The sequence below is a fragment of the Zingiber officinale genome, chromosome 4A, assembly GCF_018446385.1.
Source record: "Zingiber officinale cultivar Zhangliang chromosome 4A, Zo_v1.1, whole genome shotgun sequence".
Lineage (NCBI taxonomy): Eukaryota > Viridiplantae > Streptophyta > Magnoliopsida > Zingiberales > Zingiberaceae > Zingiber > Zingiber officinale.
In genome coordinates this window covers 155343198-155351550 of record NC_055992.1, presented here as the reverse complement: position 1 = coordinate 155351550, position 8353 = coordinate 155343198, and the positions used below count along the sequence as shown (strand labels likewise).

Genomic DNA, 8353 nt, shown 5'->3' with positions numbered 1-8353 from the left:
GCAGTTATATAAAGAAAAGATGATATAGAAATCAACGAAGATATACGTACACATCCTACTCAACTACAACGAAGAAACGAAATCCACGAAGTAATGAAATATATCCGCAGCGGAAAACCAAAAGTAGTAAACCCAAGTGTTCGATAAAAAGTCCACAATACAAAACCCACATCACAAGTATATAAGATGCAAAACAAAACAGATCCCGACAACAGGAAATCCTCGCGATAAAGGGGCTAGCGACTGGAATCTCTCCTGACGATCTCAACCTGAAAAAATAATAACAACGGGGTGAGTTCAAAGAACTCAGCAGGTAAACCAATAGACATGTACAGCAATATATATCCACCAGTAATAACCTAAAGTACAGTCTCCTAAACCATAGGATCAATAGTACAGTTCTCTAACCATATAACCTACGGTAGAGTCTCCTAACCGTTCAACAGATATGCAGAGCTGAAATAAACTGTAATAACCAACAATAGGCATAAAGCACAATCTATAGCAAAAATAACAAGAAAATAGCAATGCTAACCTTTACATAGAAGTCCTAGTAAATTCTGAAGATCAGGATCAATCAGAGGGTAATTCAGATGACTATGAACTATCTGAGATGAAACACATATCGGCGTGATCAGATACTTAAAAAAAACCGATTTAGTGTGTTTATAACATTGTACTGATTAATGGCAGCAACTAAAGGTGACCTTGTCGTAAGTGTCTTGTAAAGTGTCTCCAATACAAGGGCAATAACCTAGTATCATACAGTGTAGTGTAACACCGACAGCCCAGATGTCGGCAACTCTACCATGGAGACGGGGAGGGATCCCTGTCTGCTACCACGCTGCAGTCACACTACCCATGAGCGGACCAGTGGAGCACTACAGAGCTACTGCCATACACACCCTACTGTGCTGTGCCACTACCCATGCAGTGAAACACGTTGTGTGCAGGCCTATGTAGCCGGCCGACGAGCTCAACAATAATGGAGTCGTCAATCGCCCAGCATACAATCATGCGATATGGTGCGTGCGGCTACAGTATGTCATACCTGAACATATCCTCCTCCATATATATATATATATATATGTGTGTGTGTGTCAAAAAGGTACACACATAAATAACCCTGAAAGAAGCAGCATAAATCCAAGGACACATATATAACAACGATATAAGCAATATGAATCCAACATCACATATCCAATATGTATAACGACTAATCCAGTATAGTGAAGCACTATAAATATCCATATCCACGAACACATATACACATGGTAAGAAGTAAAGGTATACCAGCCTAATGTATAGCAGATAACAGTAGAAGCCTGTATCAAGTATCAACCAAATCTAAATCCAGGGGAAGTGTTGAACTACCAATCACTAGTAACCGTCTATAGGTATCGAATAACCTATAACCAGGGAAGTGCTAAATCTACCATCTACCCCTAGTAATTATATATAAACTATACATATCATAAGACAGTATCAAAAGATAAGTCAAAGGGTATCCGCCTCAAATAGAAGGTACTGTCAAGCAATCCAAGGTCGAGACGCCTGTCTCGAATCAGAGTCCTGTGTCAATCAAACAATATATATTTTATTTAGCCAAATCCAAATGAATAGTTAAATAAAATCCCTAAAACTATATTAGGGCAAAATCCAAATCAATATAATCCCAATTTACCTAATTAATCTACACAACCTAACAGATATCCAAATTTCGAAACATGATCTATATCATGTTCCAACCAAAATTCAATTCAAACCTAACCCTAATTCAATACATGAATCTAATCCATCAATACATCATGTACTCAATTACTCCTACAAATACCTTAATTAAGCTGCTGGACTAGATGAGAACCTCAATTAACAGTCACTGTTGATTGCTGAAACTAGAGGAGCTACTGGTTGGGTGCTGCCGAAACCAAGATAGCCATAGAACCTCACAAACCTAATCCATTGATCCACAGCACAAGTATGTTGCTGCCAGAAAAGGTAGCTGCTGTTGGAGAGTTGCCGGAACCAAGAACAACTCCACAGCAAGAACAGAACCTTACCTCACCTCACTGGAATCAATCGGATCAAGAGAAGAGATCAAATAATGAAGATCACAAATCAAGCAACATTCCTAGATTCTACCTTACTCCGACACCTCCACAGTTTCAAGAAAGAAGAAAGCAGTGATCGGCAACAAGAAGAATCCACAGCAATCCGATGCCTTCTCTAATCAAGAATAGAAAGGTCATCACAAGGAAGAACAATTCAACAAGATCATTAAATCTACAGATCCCAATCAATCGAAATCCTGCGACACCTTACCTTAAGGATCGCTGTTAGGGCACGGCTTGTCGTCGCGACGACTGATCGGAGCCGATGGAAGGGATTTAGGGCACGGTTGCACATGGCAAAAGGGAAGAAGAAGAATCAAAGCTAGCTCCTCACCTATGTGCTCCGAGCCCCGATTTGCGCCAGCGATCGATGATGGCAGTGAGACGCGAGAGGGCGCGATTCGATGGCGATTCGGAGAGGAAAAACTCCGACTGGACCTGAGCTTAAGACATCGATGTTGGTGGAGGAAGATCGCCGGAACTGGGACCTCGTTTCCGGCGACGTCGCTCGTTCACGAGAGATAACAGAGAGAGGAAGAGGGGAGATCGGGGAAGTGAGGAGGAAGTTCGGGTTTGGGATATCACAAGGAGAGGAGAAGAGCACGGGTTCGGCGTTTGGGGAGAAAACAGGAAATAAAAGAAAAGAAATTATATTTAAAAAAATTTTCTCACTTAAACGGGTATCCCGAACAGGCTTTATCTTAACCCGAAACTGATCCTCTCAAAACCCGTCGTACGAACTCCGAAAAATTCCCATAAAATTTCTAAAAATTCCGGAAAAATTCTATAAGGCTATTTTTCAAATAACCCTATTAATTAAATTTTTCCGAGATCTCACATGACTCCCAAGGAGTCAAATCAATAAATGGAAGTTTATATTGTTTAGTAATAATAGATGACTACTCTAGGTTCACTTCGGTTAAATTTTTAAAAAATAAAGATGAAACATTTGAAATATTTACAAACTTTTGTAAACAAGTTGAAAATGAAAAAGACATTAAAATCAAAAGAATTAGAAGTGACAACGGGAGAAAATTTAAAAATCATAACTTTAACAAATTTTGTCTTGAAAACGGCAATCATCACGAATTTTCATGTCCAAAAACTCCCCAACAAAATGGAATTGTAGAAAGAAAGAATAGAACGCTACTTGAAGCATCTAGAACAATGTTGAACGAATACAACCTACCTAAATTTTTTGGGCAGAAATTGTTAGTACAGCCTGCTATGTGCAAAATAGAATAATACTAAATAAAATACATAATAAAACCTGTTTCGAACTTTATTATAATAAACAACCCAATATAAAATACTTTAAAGTATTTGGATACCCAGCCTTCATTTTAAATACAAGAGAACACTTAGTAAAATTCACATCTAAAGTAGATAATGGAATTTTTGTAGGATACTCCCTAAATATTAGAGGTTACAGAGTTAGTTACCTTAAGAATTGAAGAAACTACTAATGTAAAATTTGAAGAATCCAAACAAAATCAAGAACACACCCAACTTCAACCAATTGAATTTGTTCAAGAAAATACTAATTCTGAAGGTACCAATCAATCTCTAGATCACGAAGAGGAAGAAGAACCTCAAGAGAGTCAACCTCCTAGAACTATTAGAGTCAATCCAAATCATCCTACTAGTCAAATAATTGGTGATCCAGACCTAAGGGTTCAGACTAGATCATCCTTTAGAAACCTAAGTCAAATTTCATTAATTTCAAAAATTGAACGTAAAACAGTGGTTGAATCGTTATTTGACCGAGACTGGATAATTGCTATGCAAGAAGAACTAGCTCAATTTGAAAGAAATGAAGTTTGGAATTTAGTGCCACCACCCAAAGATAAAAAGATAATAGAAACAAAATGGGTATTTAGAAATAAATTAAGTGAAACTGTGGAAATCACAAGAAATAAAGCTAGACTAATCGCTAAAGGGTTCAGTCAAGTAGAAGGACTTGACTATGATGAAACTTATGCCCCAGTGGCTAGACTAGAGTCCATTAGAATGTTACTTAGTTACGCAGCTCATAAAGGGTTTAGACTGTACCAAATGGACAGTAAGTCAGCCTTCCTAAATGGACTGATAAAAGAAGAAGTCTATGTAGGACAACCACCTGGGTTTGAAAATTCAGAACACCCTGATTATGTCTTCAAATTAAAGAAAGCTTTATATGGACTTAAACAAGCCCCTAGGGCATGATATGAAAGACTAACTTCATACCTAATTTCTAAAGGATTCAACTAAGGTCAAATTGACTCAACCTTATTTGTTAAGTTAATACAAAAAGATATTTTCATAGCCCAAATCTATGTAGATGATATCATCTTTGGATCAACAAATTTAGAATTTTTAGATGAATTCACAAGCCTAATGGAACACGAGTTTGAAATGAGTCTAGTAGGTAAGTTAACCTATTTTTTAGGGTTACAAATCAAACAAACAAATGAAGGAAACTATATTTATCAACAAAAATACACTAAGGAGTTACTTAAAAAAATTGGAATGGAAAACGTTAAAGAGATAAAAACACCCATGACAGTGAACACAATCCTAGATGATGACCACAATGGGCAACCAGTTGATTTAAAATACTATAGAAGTGTCATAGGTAGCTTACTATACTTAACTGCAAGTCGACCAGACATTTTATTTGCAGTTAGTATGTGTGCTAGATACCAAACCTGTGCTAAAGAATCTCATTTGACTCAAGTCAAAAGAATCTTTAGATACCTTAAAGGAACAACAAATGTAGGAATTTGGTATCCTAGAACCAACAACTTTGAATTAATAGGTTATTCTGACTCAGATTATGCCGGGTGCAAGTTGGACCGCAAAAGCACAAGTGGTGGATGTCAACTACTAGGTCCATCACTTGTCAGCTGGTTTAGTAGAAAGCAACACTGTGTTTCACTATCTATAACTGAGTCAGAATATATAGCCATAGGAGAATGCGTTGTACAATTATTATGGATGATGCACACGTTAAAAGATTTTAACTTAAACCTTACAAATATAAAAGTATTAATTGATAACATTAGTTCAATAAATTTAACAAAAAATCCAGTGCATCATTCCAGAACCAAATACATTGAAATTAGGCATCACTTTATCAGGGATCATGTCACTACAGGAGACATTGAACTCAAGTACATTAAGTCAAAGTCTAATCTAGCTGACATATTTACTAAACCCCTCCCTGAAAGTGAATTCAGCAATCTACATAGAAAATTAGGAATGTGTCTAATAGATTAGGAATTTTAAAATTGATTTCAAAAATAAGGATTTTCAAATTCTAAGGTAAAATGCTTTTATATTTTCAAAACCTCCCATTTTTAGAATTTCAAAAAGGTTTTAGCCTTAGACTAGAATAATTCCTTAGAAATCATGTTCCCCTAGGGCTAGTATTTGAGCATCTCACCAACACCCTAGGTTTACCTTGCTTGTGATTGACAAATATAGAAAGGGGTGAGATGCATAGGCCAGTTGCCTGGACTTAAGATGCTTATGTCAGTGCATCGATATAAAGTCTGGGCGTTAAATACCAAATATACATTAATCAAATTAAGTCATTCGGTGTAGTCAAACACTAACTGATACTTAGACTTAACTTGACTAACATAGTGAAAGCTGCTATCTTCTGAATAGTCAGTAAGTAACTAATTGGTTAGACAGATTTAACAATGTCAGGTTTAAGGGGAGCAATAATTATTTTCACATTTTATTAAAAATATTTTTGAATTTAGCTTATTGGAAAATATTCTTCTAAAAATGGTTTATGAAACCTAATCTTTGTAAAACTAAATTTTATGTTTGAAAACTGATCTTGTACAAACTTAGTTTTAAAAGTTGATCTTGAAAAGTTACAAACTTAGTTTTAAAAGTTGATCATGAAAATTTACAAACTTAGTTTTAAAAGTTGATTTTGAAAGTTGATTTTGAAAATTTTACAAAATTAGTCTTGCAAATCACTATCAACTTAGTTTTGAAAATGGGACTTTTCAAAAACTTGATCTTACTTAGTTGGATCTATAAACTTTATGTTAAATTTACAAACTAAGTTTTCCAAAATGGGTTTCAATTAAATCTTTTCAGTTTACAAAAGTATTTTTGAAACTTTTGTAACATTACCATTATAGAACTTATGTTTCAAGTTCAACTTTATTTTGAAAAATTAAATTTTGGAACATATAAACTTATGTTTGAAAGTTGAATATTTAAACTTGATTAACTTTAAACTTATACTTGAAAAATTAGCTTTTATAAATTGCAAAAATTATCTCTTGAAAACTAATTTGCAAACTTACTACTAAGTTATGTTGCCAAAATAACTATCTTTCAAGACTGAGTTATTTTACAAAGGTTAAGAAATAAAAGGAAAATTATCTATGTTTTTTAAATTTAAACTCTCCCAAGTCAACTTGGCATTATTGCTGACAATTTTTACAAAGTCTGTATTTTTGCATTTTTTTTTTCCTTTCTTTGTAATTATGATCATTTGATCTATATTCATGTTTGATGAATGCCAAAGGGGAGGGTTAGATGTTTAAGTTAGCTAAAACAAATTGAAAACAAAAACTAACTTGAAAACCTGTTAATGCTTGTTTTACTTGCATTTTACACTAACTTAACCAGGTTGTCATTCCATCAAAAAGGGGGAGATTGTTGGTGCGGTTAGCACTAACGGTCTAATCCAGGTCTTGATGAATGACAAAATAGGTTAAGTTAGTTTTGTTTGTGGTCTAAACACTCTGATCGAGTGTGCAGGAGAAGCCCAGACAAGTCGACGGGCTGACCGGATATCTGACACGAAGCCCAGCTAGGTCGACGGGCCAACTGGATAGCTGGCACGAAGTCCAAACGGGTCGATGGGCTGACCGGACGTTTGGCACGAAGTCTAGCTAGGTTGACGAGCTGACCGGATAGCTGTCGCGAAGTCCAGACGGGTCGAAGGGATGACCGGACGTCTGGCAGGTAAGTAAAGGTAAGTCACTAGAGGGGAGTGACTGTGAGGACGCGTTCCCAGGAAGGGAACTTAGGTGTCGATCCAACTTAGATTCATTTCGAAAATATAAGTTGAGATCGTGACTAGATTCCAGTCTCAGAAAGACGGAATCTAAGTCATACTCATTTCTGTTAAACAATGAATTGTGCTAATAATCTGTTTTGCAGGGTATAATTATCTCGGACTAACGTGTTTCTTGCAGGAAGGAGGCTGCTGGAAAACTTGGGTCCGGGCGCCCGGGAGGTACCCAGGGGCCTAGGAGGTACCCAGGCGCCCGGAGGCAAAGTTTTATCCCCTTCGCGTCAACGCCACATGGAGGCTCCTGGTTGGGTCAACTACGTCACACCGGGGCGCCCTGAAGGTTCCAAGCGCCCCCGAATCTCCTTTATAAGAAGGGTCAAGGCTGAAGCTCCAACAACAACTTAGAATTCGCTCTCCTATGCTCCTGCGACGCTACGAAGCTCCGACAAAACGCGCTTCTATTTTAGTTTCTTACTTTGTTGGTATTGCTTTAATTTTTCATTGGCATTTTCTGTACTTAGTTTGTAATAACTTTCGAAATGCTAGTGAATTGCCCATCGAAAGCACCCTTGTGTGCGGGCCTTGGAGTAGGAGTCGTCAAAGGCTCCGAACCAAGTAAAATTGGTCTGTGTTAGCATTGTTTTGATTCTGTCTTTTCCGCTGCGTTTACTCGACGAATTTTTATTATCGATATTCACCCCCCCCCCCTCTATCGATTCTTCACGGTCCAACAATCTGCACATTAAATGTTTTACATCATGGCTGGGGATCTGTTGGAGGTACATTGCCTAGGGGAGGTACAGGGAGAGCCAGGAAGTCATCATCAACCATAAAGGACGGGAATGCTTCATCAGGAAGTTCTCGCAGCAGGCGGTCCCTGTCCAAGAAATCATTCGAGGGGGCCGAGCGGAGAAGACCTTGTTCAAATAGTTGGCGCACAGCACCCACGCCCCCGTAGCAGACCATCAAGTCAATTAAATCACCTATCTTCTTCCGGAAGAGTGGGGACTTGATGTAGGAGATTCTATAGGCTCTAAGGCGATCATTTTCGCCTGACCTATACTCCACCAACTCAACTTGTATTTTTTCAGCATTGGCAAGGGCCAACACCTTCTCCTACTTAAGGGTGGAAACCTCCGCCTGGACTTTGAGAAGATCTGCCTGGAAAGATTTGATGGTAGCCTAATCCAGATCCCGTCGAGCCTTGAGAGCT

The 8353-nt window shown here is 37.6% G+C and overlaps 1 long non-coding RNA gene across 5 annotated transcripts; it reads right to left on the bottom strand.

Moving 5' to 3' along the window:
- Window positions 1-207: 207 nt before the first annotated feature.
- On the bottom strand, window positions 208-2718 carry LOC121971787. Of its 5 annotated transcripts, none has more exons than XR_006109244.1 (4): window positions 2323-2718; window positions 2143-2221; window positions 1835-2069; window positions 208-269 (listed from the first exon to the last, which is right to left on the bottom strand). It is a non-coding gene; the product is annotated as an uncharacterized LOC121971787 (long non-coding RNA). The 5 variants fall into 5 exon arrangements; XR_006109245.1 differs by lacking the exon at window positions 208-269 and adding an exon at window positions 985-1572; XR_006109243.1 differs by lacking the exon at window positions 208-269 and having other exon boundaries at window positions 1580-2069; window positions 2323-2363; window positions 2446-2718.
- Between the last annotated feature and the right edge of the window lie 5635 nt (window positions 2719-8353).